The sequence below is a fragment of the Lissotriton vulgaris genome, chromosome 1_1, assembly GCF_964263255.1.
Source record: "Lissotriton vulgaris chromosome 1_1, aLisVul1.2, whole genome shotgun sequence".
Taxonomy (NCBI): domain Eukaryota; kingdom Metazoa; phylum Chordata; class Amphibia; order Caudata; family Salamandridae; genus Lissotriton; species Lissotriton vulgaris.
The window spans coordinates 738,664,768-738,683,265 of record NC_141685.1 but is presented as its reverse complement, the minus strand read 5'-3'; the positions used below and the strand labels follow the sequence as shown (position 1 = coordinate 738,683,265).

At 45.1% G+C, this 18,498-nt stretch overlaps 1 protein-coding gene across 1 annotated transcript in view; it reads left to right on the top strand.

Moving 5' to 3' along the window:
• Positions 1-18,498, top strand: part of ACBD6 (acyl-CoA binding domain containing 6) — a 357,145-nt gene that overhangs the window by 283,728 nt on the left and 54,919 nt on the right. The window lies entirely within an intron of this gene.

Below are 18,498 nucleotides of genomic sequence, written 5' to 3'. Positions count from 1 at the left end.
AGCAACCAACAACCCATACAGGTTTCAGAGCTAGAAAATACAGATATTATTGAATAATATGGCGGCCTCTCAGACCAACTCCAAATAAGCCCTTGTTCCCAGAGCTTTGAGTTTGCCAATAATATTTTCTTGTCTAGCATTGTTGCATCAATTTCTACATCCCATCTAGTGCTGTATCTCCTAAAAGGCACCTTTTTTTTAGGTCGAAACTAATAGCAGCACTGCAGTTTAGTTGCAAAAGACCTATTGCGGGTTTACCAAGAGCTTACAGCCTGCCCGTTGCTTACTATTGGCTTTATTGTCAGCATCATTTGTTTACTTCTTAATTTATGACATATTGACCCAGCTTATCCATCCTGACTTTGTTCCTCCCCTGGAGCATAGCTTCTTTACCATCTCTCTCTGATTTGCTGGCTTCTATTCTTCCATTGCTCATTTTTAGGGACTACTTTTTTTCATTTTGGCTTAGCACTGCCAGAGAGTGCATTTGTTTTCCAGCTCTCTCCCCTTTGTCCTTCGGCCCCCCTAATGCCTGCCCACCCCCGCATTTCTGTGCTCTTTCTAGTGTGGTAAACTCAACCATCTTCTTGTGACTTCTCCCTACAGTGGTTAATTGTATAATGGTTGATCAACTGCTGCTCGTTGGTGGACAACTCTGAGCATGTATTGACCGGTTGTAAATCCCATTCTTACTGGTTCTTAATATACCGCTTCAGGGTGTTCCAAATAAAGCACATGCCATAGTTGATGTAGAATTACACTTAACATAGGTAGCACCCTTCTCTTTTGTTCAGTTTTCCTGCGTCTAAACAGTAGGATGTAGACCAGTGTGAGATGGTAGTTATTCACCGCAGCACTGCCTGTTCTCATACTTTTCTTCTACACAAATGCTTATGTGCAGGTATTTGTGTGCTGTGACACAGCATGAGGAATCTCTGCCTTAAACATATTCTAAAGCAATTCCCACAAAGGCCACTTGGGCACTCTCTTTCTATTCATAAACTAGCATCTATCTAAATCTTAAATGTCTTATCCCTATCCATTTTACTTCTGTACTTGCCAAGACATAGCATCAGCAACTGAGTAATATTACAGCTCTGGTCCTCTAGCACAACATTGAGCCATTACTCACATAGGCCACATGTCAGACACACTCTTCTATCAAATACTTCCTAGGAGTAGTGTGCTACCTACCTGGAGTTTTGCTTCATCCCTAAGTCAGGGCCAAATCAAGCAGCCATCAACCTCACACAATGGATCACTCACTGTGCAGACGAATTAGCACCCTTGAAAAACCATCTAACCAAGCAAGGTAGCAAAAAAGCCCCCTGGTTCAATGACGACCTTAAGAAATACAAAAAGATCTGCCACACCCTCGAGAAAGCCTGGCGAAAAAACCCAGCCACTGACAACATGACCACCTTCAAGAACGCCACCCGCAAACACCACCAGCTGATCCGATCCACCAAGAAATCAGCATTTAAGGATCGACTCGACAAAAACGCCCACAACAGCAAGGAACTATTCAACATAGTTAAAGAATTTACCAACCCCACCGCCGACACCAACGACATCACTCCATCTCAAGACCTCTGCGACTCTCTAGACTCGTTCTTCCACAACAAAATCGCTGACATACATAACAGCTTTGGCGACCAGTCCACCCCCCTCACCTCCAAACCAAAGCCCCCCTCCGACATTCTTTGCGCCTGGAACCCAATCAGCACTGAAGACACCATCCGCTTGATGAACACCATCCACTCCGGATCGCCAACCGACCCATGTCCCCACCACATCTTCAACAAAGCAGACTCCATCATCGCACCCCATCTCCGAGATGTCATCAACTGCTCCCTCAACACTGCTACCTTCCCGTAAAGCTGGAAACATGCCGAACTCAGCGCTCTCCTGAAGAAACCCACAGCAGACCCCACCGAACTTAAGAACTACCGCCCCATTTCGCTCCTCCCATTCCCTGCCAAAGTCATTGAGAAAACCGTCAACAATCAGTTCGCCGCCTTCCTCGAATCTAACGGCTCCCTCGACCCATCACAGTCCGGCTTCCGAGCCAAACACAGCACCGAGACCGCCCTCATCGCAGCCACAGACGACATTCGAACACTACTTGACAACGGAGAAACAGCTGCCCTCATCCTACTGGACCTCTCCGCAGCCTTCGACACAGTCTGCCATAGCACCCACTGGATCATCTCATTCCTCGCCCGAAGAACCCAGAAAGTCCGCCTCCCCCCTTTCAGATCAGAGGCCACTGAAGTCATCTGCGGCGTACCACAAGAATCTTCACTCAGTCCCACCCTCTTCAACGTATACATGAGTCCCCTCGCATCCATCGCGCGCCAACACAACCTCAACATCATCTTCTACGCAGACGACACCCAGCTGATCCTCTCCCTCACCAAAGACACAAACACCGCCAAAACCAACCTACACGAAGGGATGCAAGAAGTAGCAGAGTGGATGAAGAACAGCTGTTTAAAACTGAATTCAGACAAAACGGAAGTCCTCATCTTAGGATCGTCCCCCTCCGCTTGGGACGACTCATGGTGGCCACCGGCCCTGGGCGTCGCACCCAAACCAACGGACCACGCATGCAACCTGGGCATCATCCTGGACTCCTCCCTCTCGATGACCAGACAAGTCAACGCCATCTCATCATCCTGCTTTAACATCCTACGTATGCTCAAAAAAATCTTCCACTGGATCCCTACCGAAACAAGAAAGACGGTCACCCAAGCACTTGTCACAAGCAGACTGGACTACGGAAACACCCTTTACGCCGGAACAACAGCCAAATTACAGAAAAAACTCCAACGCATTCAGAACGCCTCAGCCAGACTTATCCTAGACATCCCCCGCCAAGCTCACATATCCGGTCACCTGAAAGACCTCCACTGGCTCCCCGTCAACAAGAGAATAACGTTCCGTCTACTCACCCACGCACACAAAGCCCTCTACGACCTAGGACCCAAATACCTCATCACGTGCCTGACCTTCTACACCCCCACCCGCCAACTACGATTGTCCAATCAAGCCCTCGCCGCGATTCCGCACATCCAAAGATCCACCATGGGAGGAAGATCCTTCTCCTATTTAGCGGCCAAGACATGGAGCTCTCTCCCCACCCACCTCCGCCTTACACAGAACCACCTCCTTCAGAAAACAACTCAAAACTTGGATATTCGATAAGTAACCTTCCACCCCACCACCCCCCCCCCCACACCTCCCTCAAGCGCCTTGAGACCCTCTGGGTGCGCTATATAAATTCTAACTTAACTTAACTTAACTATGATGTCACCGAAATTAACTTATAGCACTAAGTCCCACATTTGCATCTAGCATAATTGCTTGGAATTTCTGTGTAATTTTCCCGATTTTTGCAAATTACACATAGCCAAATTATGAGAATTTTGCACACCCTTATGTCAGCTCTTCATCAGGGGTATGCATGGGATAAAGTCTCTCCTGCCGTACTTTGTAAGGCAATTGCAAGTCACCAAGGAGTTGCATAATGATATAGAGGAACGAGGCCAAAGGCTAAGTTCTTTTATAAGGTTATGGAATGTCTAAGTGACTTGCTATATTCTTAGGAACGCCAGGGGGTACTTTATCCTGTATAATACATGGTCACGCTATCCTCTTTCCCACAAACCACTTAAAACCTTATTGTGAAGCTCTTTTATATGAAAGAGCAAGCATGTTTGCAAACTAAGAAGAAGAAATAAACCTGTAGTGCAAAATTAAACACATCAAAAACTTGTTATACATTGGTTGCAAACCGGTATTAGAAACCGTTCAATACAAGACAGTTTATTTTTTTTTAAAGAGCTGGAGTGGCTTGGAATGTGTAGAAACATGCAGAAAGATTCTAGCTTTTCCCTACCTATCTAATGAGTGCAAAAAATAAACATTCTCTCTGCTTGTCCGTTTAAGCGAAAAAATATAGCAGAAGAAAGAAAAGCAACATTTATTTCTGTTGCCTTTAAATGGCTGCTTCGGTTTTTCTCGTGACCTGACCTGCCTTTCACCACTGCTGTTGGCAGAAGGTATTGTGACATCAGAACTCAACTGTAATAATTTATAATACTTGAGTTCTGACGTCTTTTCTTTATAATCGGCAACTAGGTGTGTAACAAGTCACTGATTATAAAGAAATTAGAGACAGACATTTATACAGGGATTACAAAACTCCATGTAACATAACTAGGTATATAAATGAAATTACAATATAGTACTGACAGAATATGAATACATTCATAAAGATGGTATGTAGAGCTTTATCCAATGTCTTATTTCTTAACAGAGTTAGTCGAGCCACTGTTAGGTCTGTCCAGGCTTGAGCCTGAAGACTGGCTCTGACTCAGCTCAAGGGCCTGTTGGAACCCCGAGCCCATAACGAGCCAAGCTTTCATGTGGCTTCTACCGGCCACCCTTGCTCTACCCTCATGTACAGAGATGTAAATACAAAGCAATAACATTTGAAGTAAAATGGAGACACAGATACTTATTTAGCAGCCTAATTGTTCAGAGTGAAACCAGAAAACTTGAATTCATTTCTGCTTCCCTGCTTAACCAAGCTGCATGATCTTACACAACTATTTTATTTTACCAATCCTCCTGTTTCTTCATTATCGCATATGAAAGCACTCTAAATTTCGTGAGCTCAGAATACCAGCTATACAAAAACCTATTGTGTTTGATTGAATAAACTATAATGTTGCTCTGCCTAAGAGATTCTTGGCCACATACAGGGTTCACATGGCAAATGTTTCGCCTCTTAGTTCACTAACTGCACTGTTGCCGGGGTGGGGGGAGAAATGGTTCTATGTTCATCTTTTTAAACCGATGTAATTACTACTTCCCGGTGCAGTGCTATAGGGTGATGTATTAATGTCAAAGCTTCCACATGTTAAAGAAATGCAGTATTTTAATTTTGAAGAGACTTTGTCATATTTTTACATGATATTTGTTGATTAATTTACGTGCCTGGGCTCTAAGAGTCAAGCCAGGCTTTCCCTGTTAATTTCTTACACAGTCCAGCCCTAGTTCTTGAAGTTGGTGTTTGTGGTGCTGCTAGCTCCCTGGTCTTTCCCGCCCTTTCTTCACGTCGATGCATCCTGACCTTGCATGGAGTCTAGGACGCTGCAAAGGGTGCTTCTGTCCGGCACGCTTCCCACCCACCAGCCCCTGCTCGACGTATTAAACTTTGACATAATGCTCCACTTAAGCGAGCACGGGCCGGATTAAGTCCCTTTCCGGCTCAGTTTTTGCAGCGCCGGGGAAAAAAATATCCGTGCCATTTAAAAGGTTTCTCTGGTGTTCCACTAATGGGATAAATAAAAAAGGCTTGTTTCAGGCCAGCAAATGGGGGCCCAATCCAATTTCCATGATTCCATCAGGACGCTTCGGGAGCATTAGCTGAAGCAAGCCTGACCCTACCGGCATTGAGAGAATGGGGTGAGGGGGATGGGGGGTAGAGAGTGGGGGCATACACTGAGCGCCAACAGGTTAGGGAGGAGGATGATGCAGGGGAAGCCGGCACGGTGCCACCACACACATTTTCCAGAACCAGTCAGAGAGGGCCTTACGGGCCAGGAGCTTGTCCTTTGCCAGTGAAGCCAGCAATGCTACAAATCCGATGCTGGCATTAAAGGCGCCGGAGAGCTGCTGGGTGCGTCCTCGTCGCCAAGTTGGATGGTTTACAGAAGTAGCGAAACCTCCCCCACCCCGCCTCACCTCACTCCCATCCTATATGTACAATTTGGAGTTGTTTTCAAGCAGTGTCTCGCAGAAATTTAAAAAAAACATTCCAGGAAGAACAGCTTTCTAAAATAATCATAAGAGAGGACAGTTACTACTTAAAAACATGTTTTGTATAGCACCTCGTGCCCCATTCTGTTATTTTTTTTACCTCTGTAAGTAACATATGTTACTATTACTCGGTGTAATCATACTCGAACGCCCAACCTTCACTAGTAATCTTTACTGGGATTATAACCAGTGACATGTTTATCACTGGTATATTGCAGTGGGGAATATTCCACTTATCAATGTATCCCCCTACCTTTCATATGCAGGTGAGGTCTGGGACTGTGAAATATTTCATTTCCAGGGTCCTTTAACTGTAACCAAATGATTCCTACCAGAACGACCCCGAGGAAAAAGAAAGCTCTTCCGTCTCTCCGCAAAGAGGCATCTGGAGTTGGTGGTTGCAGCAGACACCTGAAGAGTTATCACCAGGTCTGGCTGGGAGAGGGAGAACAGCGTGTGGTCTCTGACTAATATTCTGCCTGGCCCATGATGGCACCTAATCCCTGGCCCCAATCCCCGTGTGCTGCCCTGTTACTGGACAGCCGGTCTGGGCCATTGCTGGGCGTGCAGCCAGATGGGATTTTATAGGCTTTGTGGTACAGATCATTGAAAGCAGATTAACCCTTCTAAACCCCTTAGATTTTAATTATATCTGTATGTATTTATAAAACCTACGATCTGCTCACAGCTGGGAGCACACAGTCAAGAGCTCATCTCCACTGCCTAAAATCTGCACTATACACACAGGCCTGGAGGGTATACAGGATATACAATTAGCACTCGCTCCACAACCTGCAGTCTACTCTGGACATAAAGCTCACCTTCTCTACCGGCAGTCCCATATGAACATACATTAAGAGCTCACTTTCACAACTTGGAGCCTGCTTCTAACATAGCGTCCCAACACTCGGCTCAGGACATGTATTTAGAGCTCTCCTGCTCAGCCTGGAGTCTGCTGAGGAGTCAACTCACCCCGCTATCTGGGATCTGTTCAGGACATGCAATCGGAGCTCATTTACACAACTGGAGTCTATTCTGGGCACATCATCTGAGCCCACCTCTTAAACATGGAGTCTATTTGAATTCACCTCCACAAAATGGAGTCTGTTCAAGGAACACAATCTCGCGTCCTCTCCACAACTTGGACTCTCTTCTGAGCTCTCGATCTGAGCAAACCTCAGCAACCTGAAGTCTGTTCTTGGCACACCATCTGACCTCACCTCGACATCCTGGTTTTCTGTTTTGGACATGCAAGGCCTGATTAGAGATGGATGCTAATGGAGAACCCTCAAATGTCTGTAGACAATACTAACTTCTCTGTGTGAGGTTTCTCCTCGAGGGGCAAACCGCCGGTATAAATAACTCCACCACTAATATAGCATGGCAGTGATATTCTGCTGGTAGATTCATCACTAGAGAATAATCTCAAAAGGAAAATGTTTCACTTTCTTCATAAATAAAAAAAAATTGCCATTGTAATAATCTACATTGGGCCAATAGTTGTTCTCACCTCCTCAGCACAAAGATTCCTCTATTTCTTATAGTCTGAGTTCATCTCTGTCTACTGTGTATACTCTTATCAAATCTGGGGCCCACGCCCAGAGTTAGGGCTGCTTTTCATGGATTGCCGTCTTCTAGGAACTTCAGAGTGTGGTGGGATAGTGATAGAGTGATGTGAGAATATTTTTTTTAAACTACGGGAGATAGATGAACGAAACAGTCAACCAGCAAATGATGGAATATGTTGGAGAATACATCCATATGATCCCAAAACAAATGGTGACAAAACTTGTGAGAAGTACCAACAAAGTCATGGGAGCCTGGGATGTAGAAGACTTATCAGTGTTTGGCCCAGGCCAGTGTGAAAGAAGAAAGTTTATTGATTGGACTGTTAACTTGCTAGCTTGTGGGAAAAAGGTAACCATATACCATGGTGTTGCGGTGTATATTTTGGGACATACTACATTTGAGGTGAGCCATATTACAGCTGTCGTAGTAGAGAGTTCCTTAAAGAGTTCTGCATATGAAGTCCCCTTGCCTTGAATTTCTTGTATTTAGACATAAAAATGTTCAGTAGATTTTGGTTGGTGGCACTTCGCCTTATGTTGAAAAGACACAAACTACTTGGCGAAGTAGTTTAGAGTGGAAATATAACACTCTATAAACTAGATGAATTGTTTTAAAGATCAGTATTTATTTTACTGGGAAGCTGGTGGAAAAATTTAATGCCAGCTTTATATGATCATGTTGTTTCAGGCCAAACAATAGAATGGCAGCACAGATCCGGGCTCTTTGGAGTTTATTGAGAAAGAGTTACTTCAGCGGCCAGTGTAAATGCTACTGCAGTAATCAAGGCACGACATGACCACAGCAAGGACTGTGAACATTTCCTGACAGAGCATTGGGAGAACGCCTATAAACAAATGTTAGTGATGTAATGCTGCATCAGTTCTTGTTCATCTAATTTCTGAGCTTTGTGGTCGTACATGTCTGTGAAGCTATCCAGGCTGACAACCCCTGCAGCACTCCCATCACTGATGATTTCCACGTAGCATAATATCCAAGAATCTCTCTGGAGGTCTCCTAATCCGTGATTGCTGGATATCTGTGGGGAGATTTACTCAAGAAATCTGTGACCAAGTCGGAGCTATAGTGCAATGTGTACCTCCTTCCCCAAACTAATATTCACTCATGATCGGCCCTTGTAAATGGCAAGGCTCTCCTAGCCGTTGTGTGAGAAGGAGAGTGTCAGATTTTCCAGTAAAACCCAGTTAGCATCTTTGCCCATTCTGCACTCACTCACAAAGCTTTGCATTGAATGTCCGAGCAACCTCATACTGCATGCCATAGGCATGGCTTGTGGAAAGGACCAGTATGGTTCCTAGCTTGCAGATCCAAAGCTGTTCACCACTGGCTGTACGTCCATCAGCCTCACTACTGCAGCCATGAAACCACTGCCCTGGCACCTACCTCAGACCGTGCTGCAGTTCACAATGTTGATCCAGCCGAACAAAAGACGGTGGCAGCACATTTTACTGAGTGGCCAGGTGGTTCTTTGCAACCAGCTCGCGCTTTTCTTAGAAGTGACCAAGCTGTTCCTATGGCAGTCTCTCTTCAGCTTTAAGTGCTCAAAAGGATATATGCTGCAACTTCCCCCAGACCTGGGTTTTGTGAGCACTGTATGCTACTCTTATCTGTTTCATAGCATTTTGAACGGTGGAAAGGACACATGGTTACAGGGCAGGCAGCACACAGTATGTCTGGCTAGCCATGGTGACTTGTCTGGCTCTTCTTGGATTTGTTGGAATGTCGCTGTGGGTGAATTAGGATAGGTATAACCTTGAAAAGGGTAGACTCATTAGTCTTTCTCTGACTTCCTTTCGGGAGAAGGCCGCTCAGAGACATCTGACTGCCAGGGTTCTTCTGTAGAGGCTCCACCTTGCCGTCTAATAGCGACCACTGTTTTCATTACGGGTTCCTGCCTTTATTGATGCGGTCGTTACAAACCCTACTGTTTCAGCTGATCTCCAAAGAAAGTAAAACAATACTTTTGATATGGCGAGGAGTGTAAATCCCTGAGCAACTCCGCTTTGAAAGAGCAACCCTTGGAATACAGAAAATTCATTTATGAAAGTTGTGGCATTCTTTGACTTGGCAGCAAGCAGAAGCATTGCAGACTGAAGTATCAAACCTTTCTTTAGCTGAGTAGCTCTGTATAACAGTCATGCAGAGATGCTTTTACTCCTTTAAATGCTAGCATCTACCTGTCTCGAGACTTTGCTTTGCATATGTCAAACCAACTGGTCTTCAATCTGTCTTCTTCCCCTGCTTCTGTTCTTAATTTCCAATCTATTATGATTCATATCCGGGACTGGATGAACCACAACCATCTGAAACTCAACCCAGACAAGACTGAGCTGGTGTTGACGGGTGGTTCATCCAGTCCCTGGTCTCCTTTGTTTTGGCCCCCTTCCCTAGGCTCTCCACCTGTCCCCTCCACCTCAGTAAAAACATTAGGCATTAAACTCAATTCCCAGCTCACCCTTCACTCCCAGGTTAGTTCTGTGGTGTCTTCTTCTTTTCTTTCACTGCGCACTATACGCAAGGTGTCCCGTTTGTTTTCTTTTGACGCTCTGAAACTGATCACCCTGGCAATGGTCATCTCCCGCCTGGATTACGGCAACGCCCTATATGCAAGTATACCTGCATATAGCTTAAGGCGTTTGCAGCAGATCCAGAACCAGGCGGCGCGCCTGGTGTTTAAATTACCAAAGTCCCACCACGTCACTCCCCTGCTCAAGTCTCTACATTGGCTCCCAGTCCGTGAACGTGTCCAGTTTAAGCTTGCCTCTATCACCTTCCAAGCATGACTGGGCACGGCACCGGCTTTTATCTCATCTGAAATCATCCCCTATGTTCCTACTAGGGAACTGCGCTCATCCACTCAATCTCTTCTCACAGTCCAGCTGTTCCGGAGGAAGAAATGGGGAGGATCGAAATTTGCGACCCTTGCTCCACTCTTTTGGAATTCCCTGCCTCCAGAGCTTAGAGCCTTAACTCTCTATCCGCAATTCCGGAACCAGCTCAAAGCTCACTTGTTTACTACATTTTTTAATTAGTCTACCAGCAGTCCTGATTCCTTTTAACTTAGTTTCTGCCACTCCCGCCCTGATATCTGTCAGTTGTAGCGCCATGAAACCGCTGGTGAACGTGCGCTATATAAATAATTTTAAATTCAAAATCAATTCAAACCAGTTATGTACCCCAATATTCTGGAACATTCCCCAGTAATCAGGATTCCGCAAAATTTCAGATGGTTCTGCCTCATTTTGATCTTGCATGAAAAGGCACCCTCTTCAACATTCGATTAGCAGAGTAGAATAAATAAGCAACTAGGACCACTCAAAAACTGTGTTCTTTATCAGGGGAAAGTGAAAGGGTTAACTTCAAAAATCTCAAAAATCATGCATTACAGAACAAATGACATGAAGGCTCAAATGCAGAGTTATAAAAAGCATTAAAAATCAGAAATAATTTAATGTCCCAAGTGAGTATCAAAATCAGAAAGGAAACAGGCAGCATCCCAAGAAGCAGGGAAAGTCTCATGGCTCACCCCCCAAAACAAGGGGTTCTTATGCACAATTCTTGCATTACAGAATATGGGAAACTGCTAAATCATCGTGGCATGATCAGAAGTAACAATACTTGGCAAATCAGAATGGAACATGTCATCCTTTTAAGTTCATGAGAACTATCTCATTTTTAACTAAGCATTGAACGTCTTCTGTGCTACCTCCGTCCGGAGATGTTCTACTAATATGTATTATTTCAACAATAATGCGCCAAGCGTATGCTCAGCAAGAGAACCACAGCGCAAGGGCCATGGAAACTGTTTCAGTTGGGAACACTAGAAAGTTCATTCTGCGCTCATCAGTAAAAATCCATTACACCAGTTGTCTTCACTTCCGCAGAGCCAATGAGGAGAGCAGATGCGCTGGGGGCCTGGATTGGAGAGGTTAATACAGGAGTGAGTGAAAGAACTGCGTCTATAATATCCATTATGGCGTTTTCTCATAAAATGTGGCACTACTAAATTATGTCATTTAGTGGAGTTAGTTATTCCGTTCCTCGTACATGTCATTCAACATAACACTTCTACACATCATATTAAACTTGTTTTACCTTCAGCTGTGTTAAATCATTATTTGTATATTGGATTCATCATATAAATCATTATTCATCATTATTATTGTTCCACAAAAAATATGCTTAGATGAACTTGTTTGGGCCTTCTCTCATTTCATGCAAACATACCTTCAGGCTCAGCCATCAAGTTTCATCTTCTGCCTATGTGTTTTTTATTTAAATTGAAGGGTGCATACCACGAACCTAAACGCATGTCAGTGCAGTGACAGTTGTCCAGGAAGCAGTGCTTCAGGATAACCTAGTGAAGTCCAATAACTGTGTCCAAAAGGGGCCAGTAAATAGATAGCTAGAGCACATCCCCTGGAAGCTTGTTCCATGGGTGCAGCCCGAGCACTGCAAACTGCCCTGAGCGCTGCAAACTGCACCTGATCTGAGGGACTCTTGAAATAACTTGTCAGCCCAAAAGGCTGCGTCTTGCAGTTCACCAAAGCTTAGCTTAGCACAGACCTCAGAGTCTAAAACTCCAGTGCAAAGCGAACTTCTGCTTCTAGCATCTTTGCCGCAAAATTAAAAAAAACTAGAAGCCTGGAGGGACAGAAATCTATCCCTAAAAAGCCCATAACAGAGCCCATGTCAAGGCACTGTTACTTCAGTGGTTGAACCGATCCATCACTTTATTAAATATATGGATTATGCAATGGTGGTTGGAGTCCTTGCAAACTCCTGCATTTTTTTCTCCTCTGATTTTCGCCAGCCTTTGTTGTTTTCCTAGGTCTAAATGTACCTTTTGTAGCGATAGTATGATGTGTACTAACAAAAAAGCGATGTCTGGTTTAGGCCTTTGTTAGGGACACAGCAAGGTTTATCCGATCAAGAGGCTTAGAAGCCCTGATGCTGGCAAGGTAGTGGTGCACCCGCTGTCAACAGGTGCACTGTGGCATTTACTACTGCTATGGAAACTGTAGGGCAGTGAACTGACTGAGGGTTGGTCCTACTGCATTATAGTAAGCTAAGCAAGGGTTAACCCTGCTGCAATGTGCTGGACTGAGCAGGGCGTTAGTCTTGCTGTAGTCTAAGAAGCTCAGGAAAGACTGACCCTGCGTCAGTGTTGGTTCTGCAGCAGTGTAGTGTGCTAAGCAAGGTTTAGTCTTACTGAAGTGTAGCGAGTGGAAGACGGTTATGGCACATTACAATGTGGAGAGTGGGAGAAGAGGTTACCTCTGTTGCATTGTTGTTTGTTGAGGAATTTTTTGTGCCAGAGACTGTGTGAAAGGCTTACTCTAATACAGGACAAAGAAATTGGGTAACATCAGGCAACCACATTCTAGGAAAGTAATGAAAAGTCAGACTGGCTGCATTGCAGTTAACCGAAGAAGGACTAGGGCCCCTGAACTATAGTGAGCTGAGTAAGAGGTGGGCTCACTGCGCTGAAGTGAGTTGAGGAAGAGTCATGGCTGCTGGATTTCTGTGAGGTGCGACAGGTTGTGTATCCCACCATCCAAGAACTGGGGAAGGGTTCCATCTGCTGCATTGAAGTCCGTACTTAATTTGAGCCGCGGTTTCCGGTGCTCAGCACCGCCACTTAATTGTAAAAACTCGCGCTTAATAACAGAGCGCCACCATGTGGTAGACTTTGTCTGAATTACAGACGAACACAACAGTTGTTTATTCATTCAATATACATTATTAATAACTAATACCTGTTGCTTAAGACATTCTTGTAACTTTAGGACCTGGAATTGTCCCACTTGTAGGGGGTGGTGGTCAGTAGTTGTGTTGGTTCTGCCACTGGAGACACTACCTGGGGCATGGGTGGTGCAAGCTGCAGTGGCCTCCTGACGAGGGCCTTGGCACATGAGGTTTTTTTTTTTTACACATTAGTAGGTTTGGGCAGAGTTCTGCTACGCGGAACTTTGTGAAATGACAAAAAACTTCTCCAAGCTACGCGGAGTTTCGTGAACTGCGACGTGTTATCTTGCGCCTTGCGCACTGATTTTTAGTACCGGTGTTTGTCCTGCACTGTAAAATCAGCGCAAATGCCATCACGCGCAACGCAAGAGGGCACTGCTTCTTTCTGCCGCTCTCATAGATGTTATACTCAAGTGGCAGCTTACCCAACGCGTACAGAAGATTTCTCAACGCGAGCGGTAGCGGCCATCCGCGACCGCCCATGTTGATAAATCTCGATGGGAAGCAGTCTTACGTTGAATTTTCCTTGCTCGCGCTCAGCAACTTACTGTTGGTGAATGAGGAAAAAACTCTGCTATGCTTGCGGAGTTTTTGGGAACTCTGCGAGCTCCACAGAGCACAAAATACTCTGCAAACAGAGCAGAGTTCACTGCCCAGACCTACAAATTAGGCACCGATTGTAGCAAACTGAGGCCTGGTTGGGTCTGCTACAGTGCAGTAACCTGAGGATGAGATGGGTGTGCTACAGGGCAGTGGGCTGAGGACGCATTGAGTCGGCTGTAACGCATTAAGAAGGGGAGGAGTTGGGCGTGCTTCACTGGATTGTGCCGGGGACCAGCTGGGCTTGCTGCAGTGTAGCGAGCTAAGTATACAGCTTAGACCTGCTAAAGTGCAGTGAGCTGGAAATAATGAGATCTAGTGCAGTTCACCGAGCTACGTCTGCTGCAGTGCAGTCAGCCGGTCAAGCGTAGGTCATGCCACAGTGTAATACACTGAAGAATGATTAGACCTGCTGCAGCACGGTATCTTGAGAAAGGGTGGTCCTAATGGAGTGTACAGGGTGCCCGGGAAAAGGGCTAGCACTGCTGCTGTATCTTTGCTGAGGATGGACTTTTGCGGGAACTGAGGAATGAATTCATTGGGCTTCAGCATCACAGTAACCTGGTGGATGGGTTCAACCTGCTGCAGTGAAGTGAGCTAAGGAAAAGGTGTGCCCTATTGCAGTGCTGTACGCTGGGGAAGGGGTGGGTGGACGACGTGCTGCAATGCCAGATGCACAGAAAGGGCCCGGGCTGCTGTGCTACATGTGCCGAACAGTGCAAACCCAGGCAGGAAAGGGTTAACGCTGCTGCAAGCCAGAACAGATTGTGTCCCCGGGATGACAGGACATCAGTATTCCATTCATCTGCTGGGAATTAGGCTGTTAATCCAATCAGTGACTCTTGAGTGCGCTGGGACCTGCCTCCCACTGGGGACCGCCAGACACGGGGCTGTTTAGGAGCTGACATGCGGCCCCCTCTCGAGTGGAGGCCTGGGGGAGGGGGGTTTCTGGCCATTTATCCGATTTGTTAAATGACAGGTACGTGGGTCTCCAGTGATGGGGGGGGGGGGGGGGGGGTGTAAGTATTCTTGCCACTTTACAAGCCGGTTACTTGGACGTTATCGAGGCTTTGCTGTGCGCGCGGGACATTGCTCGCCCCAAATATCCAGTTTGTGCTACTCGTGGGCGTGGGGGCGCGTGAAGAAAGACATTGATTTCGCGATCTATGGGGGCGCTTTATGGGTAATAGTGGGACTCAAACAAAACACTCAGTACTTCGGAGACGTTCAATTATTCTTGCTTGTAAATCGGTAATGTTAATTTATTTATTAATGAAGTGTTCTATGTAGCGCAGGCTTATTTTTTTTACAGGGTTATAACGCGCGAACTCGACACGAAGGTATTGGAGATCTTTACATGAGCACCAGTTACGTTATACACGGTTAAGAGATTTGGCCAGAATCACAGGATGTTTAGCGAGCCGAAACTCAAACCTGGTTCCCCAGTTCCAAAAGACAGCAGCTCTGACCATTACGCCAGATCCTTACTTCCCTCAGACCCTTTCATCCTGCGTAACGCAAGTGGTCAACTTTGAAACCGGGCAACCAGGTTCTAGTCTCGACGTCGCTCCACATCACTTAATCTCCCTGTGCCTCCCTAAATCAATGTATCCTTATGTAAGGAACGGACGCTCATGTCAAGTGCTCCAAGAACTTTGGGTCGAGTTCGCGCTATATGAAACTGCAATACATAAATAATAGTCGAAGTTATGGAACCCAGACAAGAGGCCTTCGCTTAATGGATGACACAAAATTGTTTGAAGGCAAGTATTGGTGGGTCCCGTGAGAGCTTTCATCTCTACAACCCCTTCCTCTTTGTCCTTTTCACCTGGTCTCTAGTTTTCTGTACTCTTCTTTCCTCTTTTCTCTTTATTCACCTTCTCTACTATTTATTGATCGTTTTTTGTAGTGTGTACGTTGCCTGAAGGTGGCAGAATGCTTTAGTAGTTTTTTGTGGTTAACATACTGAAAATAACCTATCAAATATATAGTTACTGATGGATATTTGTAGCCACACATTCCTCACCTATAGTATTGCACCAGGCAATAGACTGTATCCAGGTTTTTCGGCATAGCCGCTGTAAGCCAGTAAGTGGTTTTGTGCTGCTCCCGGTCAACTCAGCTGCACCCTGCATGTAAGGACTGGAACCAACCATATTTAGGTGCACCCCAGAACTCTGTCGCCAGTTCCTTTCTTTTCACGTCTTTGTATGCTGATCTCGTGTTAGCCCTTATTTTTTTTACTTGTTAGTTGACAATCTTATTTATCTTAAATTCTTTCTAGTGTGCAAGGCAATATGTCCCCTCCTAAAACTACAGGGTTTAAGTCTTGGAGGGACTGTCGCAAACATATGCTGGTGACAGATCCTCACAAGGTCTGTCTCTGGTGTTTAGGGACAGGCTAAGGCGCAGTCTGCTAGGAGGGTGCCCTAAAGCACCCTTAAAAGCATGTCGGGACCACAAACCCAATCTGTATGGTGCCGAGCACAGAAGGAAGTCTCGTAAATGCCGCTCTCGCGCGATGTAAAGGAATTAGACCCATTCCTGTTCTCAGAACTAGTCCCGCAACAGCTTGTCGTCCCATTCCAAGTTTTCGGGTAAGTCCAAGTCCAAAAAGAAACGCAAGAAGTGCAATTAGGCTTCTTCCCAGCCTCGTCACTTAATCTGAGAAGCCACAAAGACATTAAGTATACTAGTTACCTACTGAGAAACTTATTCCACAGGTTATAATGATACAATTCGAATTTACAGGTCAGTCCATGATGACACAACTGATTGAGGCATTTAAGGAGTCACGGCTATGCATATTCAGCACCCTGTCAGCTCCCTCAGGCATGCATTCAGACCCCATAGAAAAGTGAAGGACCCTTGTCGGATTAGCGCTGGCAGGTCTGCTTTTGGTGCGGTCCTGTGAGCCCCAGACCTGCTTTAGGTTTGAATCCGTATAAACTATTGCCAAAGCTTCTCTCAACTTAAATTCCTACGCGTTTGGCCCTCTTACATTCTGACTGAAAACACTCCTAAATAATCTGGACATAAGGGTACTACTACCAATGAATATACCTAAATTGGTGGGTACTCTGTCTGGCGTGGATTTTATGAAAAATATATGGCAAACCCTCACCCACCAATCTAGATGGCGAGCTTCATCATTGGGTTTGCCTCATCTGTCTAACATTAGCGTAGCAGATGGGTTTCCGAGTTTGTATGGTTCCAGAAGATTTTGTGCTTCGTAGACAAACAACAAAAATTACTGCAAACGCAGGCAAAGAAGTGATAATGCACATTTGGAAATCACCCCACGCAGTACATTTATGAGGCTATCACACACTCACTCTCAGTTTTATCCTAATTAGAGGTTTTGTATGGCCCCTCAGATAAAAGTACATAAGGTACCCCTATAGTCACACGCTAGGATAAACAAAAATATATGTAAAGTTAGTGATGAGCTGTGAGAGGTGGTTAAAGCTTCCGGACTCTGGCTGCAATGAGTCCTATGTCGTGAAGAGAGCATCCCACCAGAGTGTCTATTGTCTGTACCGCCTCCGAATATTATCACGAGCAACATTGCAATTTTCAAGGCTAAGGATGGCTACTCCCCACATCACGAGCATCCTGCACACATGTAGTCCTGCGTGAAGCGCTATCGTGTTTGGAATGCATTCATTATCGTAGTTACAGGATGTGTTAAATTTCTTCTACAGAGTTGATGGCAGTAGTACATTTTTATTGTGTGTAGTTAATTAAAACCTTTACAATATTGTTGCATAAAAACACGTTTTAAAAATTTACAAATTCTCGAGTAGTTAAAAAAGAAAGCTTTCTGGAAGTCCATGTATTTAATGTAATTGTGGAAGGAATTTCAATGTGTCTGTTCGTTACACTTCACGCATCCAGGATCAGGCCTTTGGTATCCTTTTTCTCGGTGTTTTGTATTAGCTGCAGTGCCTTTTGACAAAATCTAGCGGCCCTATAAGCTATCTGCAATTGATGATTGAAGAGTTGATGGCTCTTGTGGAAGAGAAACATTTTAGTGAGCAGTCGTAGATGGCACTAACACCAAAAACGATATAATAAATAAAAAATGAACTATGAAATGTTAAAAACAGTCATACCTTGTAGTTATATGTTTGGTAAATCCAGTGGGAAACTTAAAGGCACCCTTAAATTGGTCATGTGAGTAATAAACTAAATTTGTCCCAGTGTTCTTTCACATGAATATGCAGGACACCGTCTTCATGGGGAGGAAAAGCACTATAAAAATGGTCATATGAGTGATTAACTATATTCATCCCTGTGTTCCTATGCATGAACTTGCGGGAGACCTTATTAGATGGTCTTCAGGGGCAGTGTGTTACAAAGGATATCTAGAGGCAAAAAATAATGATCAACCAGGTTTACAACATAAGGTGTCTATGATTTACAGTTCTCCCTGGTAGCTGATGTATATATGTATATATTATCTATTTAGGCCTCGAGGAGGGTGATGTAATGGATGGAGTAGGGGACAACATATCGAGGAGGGTGATGTTACTGCGAACCCATATGTAACCTAGGGATCTCACCATTCAACCCCTTGATTTGAGTGTTCAAACGATGTACTGACAAAACTGCACCTTTGCCTCTGAACTGCCCTCCTGTGCTCCAGCAAGTATTTGGATCGGACTGTGACAAGAGCCATCCAGCTTTTGGTGCGGGTGATGATGATGATGATGATGATGATGGTGGGGATTA